Below are 10,425 nucleotides of genomic sequence, written 5' to 3'. Positions count from 1 at the left end.
CCCAGTGGTTATGTGGTTGAGTCTCAGAAACTGGTAAGGCTTGCAGCGTGGCTGACCAACTGACTGAAGGGCAGATTGCAGAATTCAAAGAAGCTTTCCCACTATTTGACTGGAAAGGGGATGGAACTGTACTATACTAACAAAGGAATCGGGAAGTGTAATGACATGGTCTCTTGGGTGGAATCCCACAGAAGTCGAGTTTCAGGACTTTCAGGACGCGATTAAGGGAGTAGCTGCTGGTGGTAATGGTAAAATCGACCTCCCTGAATTTCTGACAATGATGGCAAGAAAAAGGAAACACAGACTTAGGGCACTATATAACATGTGGGGCATGTTGCATCAGAAAGGAGGAAACCGAACTTGCTGCCCGCTTCCGGGTCCTGGGGCCACCTGTGGCTAAGAAAGCGCCTGGGGACCGGCCAGAGGGCGTTGCCTGGGTTGTGAGAAAAAACCAGATGACCTCTAGGACAGGCTCAGAACCCTTCCACCCTCTGGACAGCTCGGGTCTCCCATTAGGGCCCCTGAGATGGGTGAACACGTGAACTCTCCCCACCTTGCTGACCATTATCCTGATTGGCTCCTGTGCCTTGTATTAGCTGTGTGTGTGTTTTCTCAATAAACTGAGATCCTGCTTTGACTGGTCTCCCTGGCTTGTCTGATTGTCCTCCCTTGGGGAAGGGCTGGGTGCTGGGGGGGGGGGGGTCGTCAGTGGGCCCTTCCTTTCTTGGTTCCTCATGGTCGGGGCGTGCTCTCCCAATCTCTCCCGCAGGTCAGGAGGGAAGCGGGTGGGGTGGGGTGGGGCTAACCCCCCCACACACACATCTGGCACCCAACGTGGGGCATTAAGAAGTCGGTTCACCAAAAGTGAGAGTATCGCCTAGCCAAGCCAATAGGGTTTCGAGGTAGGGGTCTCCCCGAAAAGATGGGGCAATCTCACACTAAGTATGAGGACCAGTATTGGGAAGCCATTGTTGAGGAGCGACTTGGGTCACAGCGAGTCAGTCCTCTCACTGCCCAGGAGGAGAAAGGCTTAAAGCCTCACTCTGACAATGGCCTCCTGGACCCTTTTGATGCCTGGCCTGGTCCTCTGGGTCCCACACCAAGTGCTCCTGTCCTGGATCACGCGGTAGAAAAAGTCGGGAAGGGGAGCGGCCTATGCCATATTGTCACCCCTCCCCCCAAGGAAATTCTCCACGCTCTTGTGCGAACCTGGAAAAGCTGGTTAAGCTGCCTTCTTGCAACACCAGTGATGACTCACCCCCATTGTGTATGGCCCTGTCTTGTTAAGACCAGCTATGAGATGACTCATCCCCATTGTGTATCCAGTTCTTGGTAAATGCTAACCCTGGGGGCAATAGACCAGCCTTATGATATTCCTGGGAGGCCCAAGGTTTATTTATAGAAGCTCAATTCACCATAGCTAAACTATGGAACCAACCTAGGTTGGATAAAGAAAATGTGGTATGTAATATTTGATGGAATATCACTCAGTTTTAAAGAAGAAGGGAATTATGGTATTTCCGGGTAAATGGACGGAGTTGGAGAATATCATGATAAGTGAAATAAGCCAAATCCCTTAGAACCAAAGGCCAAATGCCTTCTCTGATATGGATGTTAATTCACAATCAGGGCCAAGGTGCTAGGGAAGAATAAAGTTACTTTAGATTAGGTAGAAGAGAGTGAAGGGAGGGGAGGGATATGGAGATAGGAAGAATAGTAGAATGAAACAGACATTATTACCTCACATACACATATGACTGTATGACCGATGTGATCTGACAATGTGTACAAGAAGAAAAATGAGAAATTATACCCTATTTATTTATGATATATCAAAATGCATCCTACTGTCATGTATAACTAATTAAAACAGATTTTAACGATTTTTTTTAAAAAAGACAATTCTACTCATTCAAGAAAGAAATCCATAGTCACTGCCCTTTTTTTTTTGGACAAAATTTATTGACAAAATACATGTGGTCAGTTACACTTAAGTTGCATAACATGATATTTTGCTATATGTAAATGCTGTGAAATGATAGCTCAAATCATCTAACATATCTATCACTTCAGAATAGTTAACATTTTCTTTTCTTTGTTAGATTTTTGTGGTGGGAATACCTAAGGTCTACCAATCAAGGAAAGTCCAGGACCAGATCGATTCTCAGCCGAGTTCTATGAGACCTTCCAAGGAGAATTAACACCAATACTGCTCAAAACGTTTCGTGGAATATGAAAAGGAGAGAACCCTTGCAATCTCATTCTGTGAAGCTGATATCACCCTGACGCCGAAACCACACAAGCACACATCAAGGAAAGAAAACTTCATACCAATATCCACGATGAACATCGATACGAAAATTCTCAATACAATTCCGGAAAATAGCATACAAAAACATATTAAAAAGATAGTGTGCCACAAATCAAGTGGGGTTCACATACAGAAATCAATAAACATAATTCATCACATCAATATACTTAAAAACAAGAATAATATGATCATCTCAATAGAGGCAGAAAAAGCATTTGACAAATACAGCACCCTTCATGTTCAAAACACTAGAAAAACTAGGAATAGAAGGAACACACCTCAACCTCATGGAAGCTATCTATGCAAACCCCAAGGTCAGCACCATCCTAAACAGAGAAAAATTGAAAGCATTCCCTCTAAAAACTGGAACAAGGATGTCCTCTTTCAAATGAGTAGACTTTTCTAAGGCACTTTAACATGTCTCCAAACACCAGAGGAAAAATCACTTAGAACACTGCGCCTACCTCAACTAATTTTTTCAGAGCTTCCTGCCACCCGCTTTCTGCCTAGCTTGCCTCCATATCTAGCGAGGTCCCTGGCTCTGGGCGGTATCCACATTCATGACTCCTCCTATGCCCCTTGCTTCCATGACACTGCCCAGATCCTGCCTGTGTCTGTCCTGAAGGTCCAGTTAGAGGCTCAGAACCAGCCCAAGGACTCCCTTGCAAAAAAGCAGTGCTGGCAGATAAGTATTTGCAAAACACAGCCACTTTCAGGCGAGTCATCTGCTCAGTGGCTTACTCCATCAAGGAGCTTCCTGCATCTCTGGACCTAGCTGGACTGGAAGCATGAGCCAAAAAGAGATCTATGCTATTTTTCTTGTAAAGCCTGATTCAAATGCGCTTCTCTGTTTTGGTTTTACTGCTTTTCATCCTTACGTTTTAATGTTATAAGTGTACATGATAAATATTTAAACGGGATGCATATAAGGTTAAGAAAAAAAAAAAAAAAAAAAAAAAGGTCTCCTTCCATCACTTCCTCACTTTCACAGAAGCCATAACGATGGTACCAGTTCCAGAAATGTTCATTGCATCTATATTGCGTCTATAAGTACATCTCTGCATACATACATCCCCTCATTTTCAATTAATAGCACTGTGTACACCCTTCTGCCCTTGGTTCTTGTCACCTGATATCTTAGAGATTGTCTTACCTCAGTGGACATATAGTTTTTCTCATTCTTCTTAGCAGTCACACAATATTCCGTTATAAAATGTGTCATAATTTTTTCTATATTTCGCTTACTTTATGATGCATTTTTAAATTTTTATCTATTCTGACTTGTTATATATGACAGCAGGATGCAATTCAATTCATATTACACAAATAGAGCACCATTTTTCATGTCTCTGGTTGTATGCAAAGTAGAGTCACACCATTTGTGTTTTCATACATGCACTTAGGGTAAGGATGTCTGTCTCTTTCCACCATCTTTCCTACCTCCATGCCCCTCTGAAAAACCAGCTTCTACCTCAGAGCAAAGCCCGCCCAAGGAAGGGACATGACCTTTGTCCTTGGAAAGACCCACAGAGCACTCCTGGGCACATTCCCACCCTTCTAAGTGGTTTATCTACAAATAACAGGAGAGATCTGCTGGGCCAGGTGTCCCTGACTCAGTCAGGCTAGGTGGGGACCCATAGCAACCCGCTAGCAGCCACCAATCAGCATGAGACAGGGAAATACCTGGGATGCCAGATGACCCTCCCAGTAGTTTATGGTGTTGGGAAACCATGTAGTTCATCAAGAACACCCCTCTTGGCGTAAACCAATCAGTTCAAATGAATCCCCCTCTTGTAGTAACCAATCATCACTACCCAACTTGTTCCCGCCAGTGAATGTGCTAATCATGTTTTAGAGTTGTTCTTTGATTTTCCCGCAATGTGTGATGATTTGCCAAGAGATGCTATGATGTTTGTGGGGGTCCCTGCCTTCTCCAAAGAATGTATAAAACTGCTGCAAACCCTGGGCTCGGGGCCTCTCAGCGTCACCAGTTGCTGTGTGCACGCAGAGGACCCAGCTAGCTCGCAATAGACACCTCTTTGCTGCTTACATGGATCTTGGTCTCTGGTGACCTTTTGGGGGTCCAGAATTCGAGCATAAAACCTCCCTTCTCCTCTCTCCCCTTTTCCCTAGCGAAAGGTCATGTATTTTTCCCATGCTCCCCCCACCCCGTCCCCATTATAAATCATCATCCCTGTATCAGACAATACATTCGGCATTTGGATTTTTAGGGTCGGCTTACTTCACTCAGCATTTTATTCTCCAACTTCATCCATTTACTTGCAAATGCCATGATTTTTTCTTCTCCTTTAATGCTGAGTGATATTCCATTGTGTATATATGCCACATTTTCTTCATCCATTCATCTAATGAAGGGTATATCTAGGTTGGTTCCACAATTTAGCTATTGTGAATTGTGCTGCTGTAAACATTGATGTAGCTGCATCGTTGTAGTATGCTACTTCTGAGTCCTTTGGGTATAAACCGAGGAGTGGGATACCTGGATCCAATGGTGGTTCCATTATGAGTTTTCCAAGGAATCTCCATACTGCTTTCCATGTTGGCTGCACCAATTTTCAGTCCCACCAGCAATGCGTGAAGGTGCGTTTCCCCCCCACTTCCTTGTGAAAACTTATTGTGGTTTGTATCCTTAACAGCTGCCATTTTTACTGGAGTGAGATGAAATCTTAGAGTGATTTTTTTATTTGCATTTCTCTAATTGCCAGAGATGCTGAACATTTTTTCATATATTTGTGGATTGATTGTATATCGTTTTCTGAGAAACGTCTGTTCAGTTCTTTGGCCCCTTTATTCACTGGGTTATTTGTTTTTTCGGTATTAAGAGTTCTGAGTCCTTTATATACATTTATATATATATATATATATATATATATATATATATATATATATATATATATATATACACACACACACATATTTATATAGATGAGTGCTCTATCTGATTTGTGTGTGGTAAAAATTTTCTCCTATTCTGTAGGCTCTCTGTTCACCTCACTTATTGTTTCTTTTGCTGCAAAGAAGCTTTTTAGTTGGAATCCATCTGATTTATTGATTCTTGATTTTATTTCTTGCACTATAGCAGTCTTTTAAGGAATTTGGGGCCTAATCTCACATGATGAAGATTAGGGCCTACTTTTTCTTCTGTTAGACCCAAGGTCTCTGGTTTAATTCCTAGGTCCTAGTTCCACTCTGGATTGAGTTTTGTGCATGGTGAGAGACTGGGGTTTTAATTTCATTTTGTTGCCTATGGATTTCCAGTTTTCCCAGCACCGTTTGTTGAAGAGGCTATCTTTTCTCCAAAGTATGTTTTGGGCACCTTTGTCTGATAGAAGATAATGGTAATTTAGTGGGTTAGTCTCCGTGACCTCTATTCTGTACCATTGGTCTACCAGTCTGTTTATATACACAAGGGAATGTTACTCAGCAATAAAAAGAGAATACCGTCATGGCTTTTGCAGGTAAATGGACCGAGATGGAGGAGATGGTGCTAAGTGAAGTCAGCCCATCCCAAACAAACGAATGCCAAGAGTTTTCTCTGGGATGGGGAGCATGGGAGGAAGAGATGAACTCTAGATAGGGGAGAGAGGAGTGAGAAGGGAAGGGAGGGGGCAGGGGGTTAGAAATGATGGTGGAATGTGATGGCCATCGTTACCCAAAGTACACGTATGAAAACATGAGTTGGTGTGAATATACTTTATCTACCACCAGAGATGTGAAACTGTGCTCCGTACGTATAATATGAATAGTAGTGAATTGTGCTGTCATATATTAAAAAAAATTTAATAATTAAAATAAAATAAAATTGATAGAATACAGAGAATAGTGGTTACCAGAGCCCGGAATGGGTGTAGGGGAGGGGACATGGCAAGAGGATGGTTAATAGGTATGGGGGGTGCCCTTGGATAAGAGAAATGACTTACTATTAGTATTCCACAGCATGGTAGGATAGCTGTGATTGACAACAATATTAAATATTTCAAAATACCTGATTGGGGGTGTATCTCAGTGGTAGAATAATTGCTGAGTATGTACAAGGCCCTGGATGCAATCCTCAGTACTGGAAGGGGGAAACTTGATAGGGTTTTGAACGTTCCCAATACAAAGGAGTGATGCATGTGTGAGTGACATATATGCCAATTACCCTGATCTGATCATTACGCTTGGAACACAAGTATTAAGATGCCACACTGAAAACAACCCAATAAGATCAATGAACCCATTCACACTACGGGGCAAATGGCCAAGTACCCCTTAATGTGTTCTGATGAAAGAGAAACTAAACTAGACTTTGGGAGGAAAGACCTGGGTTCTTGTACGGTGATGCTTTTTGTTTGTTTGTTTGTTTTGTTTTTTTGTACACCGAATTGAACACAGGGGCACTCAACCACTAAGTCACATCCCCAGCCATATTTTGTATTTTATATATATATATATTTTATTTTGAGACAGGGTCTCACAGAGTTGCTTAGTGCCTCTCTAAGTTGCTGAGGCAGGCTTTGAACTCACGATCCTCCTGTCTCAGTCTCCAGAGCCGCTGGGCTGTCATCCTCTTTTTTATTTTAGTAGTCATTTTACCTACATAGGCCTCAAGCACATATTAGCAAACTTAGCTTAATTTTATCTGCTCCCTGTATTTTACAGTAATGTTGGGGAACTCATGATTGTAGGGGTACAGAAACACTGAAGACCTTTAGCTATTTTTGTCTTTACACTTTTTTTTCCCCCCCTTTTCAAGTCTTTGCTACTTATACAGCACAATTCTGAGAAAATATGAAACACAGGGCACGGTCCTGTCCCCTGGAACTTAACGAATCTGGGTAATGAAACTACTGGAAGGTAATCCACTGTAAAGGTCCCCCAGAGGCAATACGCTGGAATACAAAGGGAAGATTTTACTGAAGTTGCAACAGGGGTTCACTGGATGCTTTGACTACATCCCTTGTCGCTTTGAAACTTACATGTTTGTTTCTCTTTTCCCCAACCTTCTCCTCCCTGATCTTCTTTGCCCTAACCTTCTCCTCCTGGTTTTCTTTCCCCTACCCTTCTCCTCCCTGATCTTCTGATTTTCTTTTCCCTAAACTTCTCCTCCCCGTTCTTTTCCCCCTCCCTGATCTCCTCCTCTGGGCTCTTTTCCCTAATCTTTTCCTACCTGCTCTCTCCACCCTAATCTCACTTTCTCTGAATCGCCTATGAAAACCCCCTGTATAAAAACCCCCTACTCCTGCTGACGTGAGAATCATTGTTTCTCCTTTGCTAGCCAAGCAAGAAACCACCCTTTTTCCTTCTCAAGACCGTTTTCTCTTGCTGGATTGGCATCAAGGCAAGGACAGCTTTCTACGCCAGGGACAGCTTTCTACACCAAGGACAGCGTTCCGCAACAAGGACTCTAGTACAGGATCATGGAGCCAGAGAAGGAGAAGACCGGGAGGCTGAACAGCCAGAGGAGACGGGTCCCCGACTGGCTGATGGGGACGCCCGAGGTAAGGATACCCCCCGGTTCGGATCTCGTGGACAGGCAGCCCGAGCCCAAGAGAGCCCGGTTGTCTGGCATCGTAATGGCTGAAAACTGTGAAATAACCCACGAGCAGCTATGTGAGCTGCTCAAGTATGCAGTTCTGGCTCAACCGGTTATTGAGAGACCCAGGTGGTGCCAGCTTCTTTATGGAAAGCACCTGAGCAGAACAGTGGTTGTCATCCTTCAAGGGATGAGTCAACTCCACTTCTACAGGTTCTATTTGGAGTTTGGATTTCTCCGAAAAGCCTTCAGACACAAATTCCGCTTGCCTCCTCCATCATCTACTTTTCTAGCTGATGTTATCGGGCTACCAAATCAAAGGGCTGGATATCTGCCTAAGACCATGGGAGGATCTTTACCGTCCGCCAGTACAAAGCCCGAGGTCGACCTGCAGAATGACCCCGTCATTCAGAAGTATGGCTCTCAGAAGGTGGGCGTGCTGCGATGCCTTCTGACAGAGGAGGAGATGAGAACATTTGACTTTCCGTTACAAGGTTCTCCCGACTGTGAGGACTTTGTAACGACCGGATGTAATGCGTCTGTCACAGAGAACAGCCCTCTCTTTGGGCTGGACGGAGAAATGTGCATCACGTCCAAGGGGAGAGAACTAACACGCATCTCACTGGTTGCCGAAGGGGGCTCCTGTCTTATGGATGAGTTGGTGAAACCCGATGAGGAGATTGTAGACTACGCCACCTGCTATTCAGGGATCACGGAGGAGATGCTTAAGCCGGTGACGACGAAACTGAAAGACGTTCAGAGGCGGTTGAAAGCACTGCTTCCTCCTGATGCGGTGTTGGTAGGTCATTCCTTAGACGTCGATCTCCGAGCACTGAACATGATCCATCCGTATGTTATCGACACCTCATTGCTTTACGCCAGGGAGCGGGGCAGAAGATTCAAGCTAAAGTTCTTAGCCAAAGCTATTTTGGGCAGGGACATTCAACGTTCGGAAAGGGACGGTCATGATCCCACAGAGGACGCTACCGCGACCCTTGAATTGGCTCAATATTTCCTCAAGTATGGCCCAAGGAAGATTGCAGAACTCAATCTGGAGGTGCTATGGAGAGCCCAAGACCCAAGAAATGTCAGAGAAAAGTTCCAGTACCCCTACAGAGGTGCTTTAACTTGTTTCGATTCGGCGCATCAGAAGCTCCTTTTTGTAACCCGAGAGACAGATGATATTGAACTGCCTTCTCCTGAAGATTGTGAAACTATTAAGTGCCTTTCCAACAGAGAGGTCTTTGAGCAGGCCCGAAGGCAAGTCCGCCTGTACCCCTTCAGCATTATTCGGTTCTCTTTTGAGCCCTTTTCACCTCTCCTCACTGAGGAAGTGAACAAAAGGATGCGGATCAAGTGGACAGAGATGTCAACTATCTATGCTGGGCCCTTGAGCAAAGATTGTAAACTAAGTGCTCTGAAGAGGCTGTTTAGGAGCTTTGGCCCAGTTCGTGCAATGACTGCTGTTCTGGAAACGCATCAGCCTCATCTCTCTATAGAGTATGAAGTCCTGGAAGCTGCCCAGCTGGCCATCGAGTCCTTGAATGGCGTTCTGGTGGAAGGTGTGTACATAAAGGTACAGAGACCTGTGACAGAACTCACTCTGGATTGTGACACACTTGTTAAGGAGCTGGAACGAGATTCTGAGAACCGAGCCACTATTTATCTGTCTGGAGTTAGTAAAGATTTCTTAGGACATTCTCAGGAACTACCGAACCTCTTTGGTGGCCTGGAAGCTGTGATGGTGCCTCCAGATGCTAAAAGCGGAAGACAGGAAAAATACTGTTTCCTGCAATTCAAAACTTTTGGCAATGCCCAGAGGGCCCTCCATGTCCTCACAGGCAAGGACTGGAAGCTGAAAGGCAGGCAGGCCCTAACGCCCAGGCACCTCCACGCGTGGCTTAGGAGCTCACCACCTGAATCAAGAAGGCCCGCAGGACTGACAGTTAGACCTCCTCCCTCAGAGCGGGAGACCCTGCAGAACTTAAAGGCGGAAAACGCAAAGAGTGCAGCCCGGCGTTGGAGCCGCAAGATTGGAAGGCTCTACCGAAGCCTGAGCCCGGGTACCCTTTGTGTCATCCTCCTGCCAGGAACCGCTAGCCCTCATGGATCTCTCTCTGGCCTGGGACTCATGGGAATAAAAGATGAAGAAGAGGAAAGCACCGGCCCAAGCATGGGTTTGTGAGTCTCATCCTTCCTGGGCGATGGTGGAGAAGACGGTCAGGCTGCAGCTTCTCCAGAGACTGCTGGGCCTCTTGGTTCAGTGGACGGCTTTGTGTGGGAAGTTGGTGTGCCGGCTAACGGGTCTAATCCATTGACATGGCATGCACAAGCTTTCAATGAATGCCTAAAATTCAAGCCTTCCTCATCTTAAGACAGGGTGGGTGGGGGAGCGGGAAACTAAAACAAAAAAAGACGCCACACTGTGCCCCATGAGTCTGTACAATTACTATGTGCCAATTGAATAAAAAAAAAATATATATATATATATATATATATATATATATATATATGCTTAAAAATAAAGTAAAAGGGAAACAAAATAAATACAACTTATTATTAAACCAAAATAAATGTA

At 44.6% G+C, this 10,425-nt stretch overlaps 1 pseudogene; it reads left to right on the top strand.

The window, feature by feature from the left end:
* Positions 1–7,731: 7,731 nt before the first annotated feature.
* On the top strand, positions 7,732–10,032 carry LOC139705480 (RNA exonuclease 5 pseudogene; annotated as a pseudogene).
* The last annotated feature ends 393 nt before the right edge of the window (positions 10,033–10,425 follow it).

This window comes from Marmota flaviventris, chromosome 4, assembly GCF_047511675.1.
Source record: "Marmota flaviventris isolate mMarFla1 chromosome 4, mMarFla1.hap1, whole genome shotgun sequence".
NCBI lineage: Eukaryota > Metazoa > Chordata > Mammalia > Rodentia > Sciuridae > Marmota > Marmota flaviventris.
This window is presented reverse-complemented; position numbering and strand designations above follow the sequence as displayed.